Raw genomic sequence first — 824 nt, forward strand, 5'->3', positions numbered from 1 at the left:
TAAGTGTGACCCATCCCTCCACATGACTCACATGTTGATCTTTGCATCACTTCCTCCATGGATGGTCCATGAGAAGTGGTAGTTTGATTCACTTGGTTCACTTGCTTCTTCTTACTCAACTCTTCAAGCTTTTTGGTGAGCATATCAAGCTTAGCATTAGTTTCCACATTCACTAAGAATTCGGGAGGGTGCTTACTTCTTCTCAAGACATTCACTCTTGTGCCATAATTTGCCTCGGAGTCCACCATTTTCTTGATTAGAGTAGTTCCCTCCTCATCACCCAAATGATCGAATCCCCCTCCCGCGGAGGCATTCACCATTTCTTTTGTTCTTGGCAACAAGGTTTGGAAGAAGGTTTGTGTGACATACCAATCCGGAATTCCATGGTGAGGGCAACTAGCAATGAGGTCTTGATACCGGTCCCATGCCTCTCCTAGGGACTCTCCTTCCTCTTGTTGAAAGGTATGAATTTCGTTCCGGAGCATAACGGTCTTTGAAGATGGATAATACTTCTCTAGGAACGCCTTGGCTAAGGCATCCCATGTAGTAAATGTGTCCGGAGGGTGCACATTCAACCAACGATCCGCCTTGCCCGTTAGAGAAAATGGGAATAACATCATCCTTAGTGTATCCTCGGATACCCCATTCTTTTTCATCATAGAGACTTTCCGCTTGAACCTCCTTAGGTGAGCATGAGCATCTTCTTCAATGTGTCCTCCAAACAAGTCTTTTTCAATTAGGCCAACTTGAGCCGGGTGCATCTCAAAATTGTTTGGAGCCAAGGTGCCAAAATTGATGGGGTTACAAGCATCATTATGGTTTGG

General features: G+C 45.0%; 1 non-coding gene across 1 annotated transcript; it reads left to right on the top strand.

Annotated features, from left to right (window-relative positions):
• Window positions 1-378: 378 nt before the first annotated feature.
• LOC141603562 (small nucleolar RNA R71) lies at window positions 379-485 on the top strand. The gene has a single exon (XR_012525428.1). It is a non-coding gene; the product is annotated as a small nucleolar RNA R71 (small nucleolar RNA).
• Window positions 486-824: the final 339 nt, after the last annotated feature.

This window comes from Silene latifolia, chromosome 9, assembly GCF_048544455.1.
Source record: "Silene latifolia isolate original U9 population chromosome 9, ASM4854445v1, whole genome shotgun sequence".
NCBI lineage: Eukaryota > Viridiplantae > Streptophyta > Magnoliopsida > Caryophyllales > Caryophyllaceae > Silene > Silene latifolia.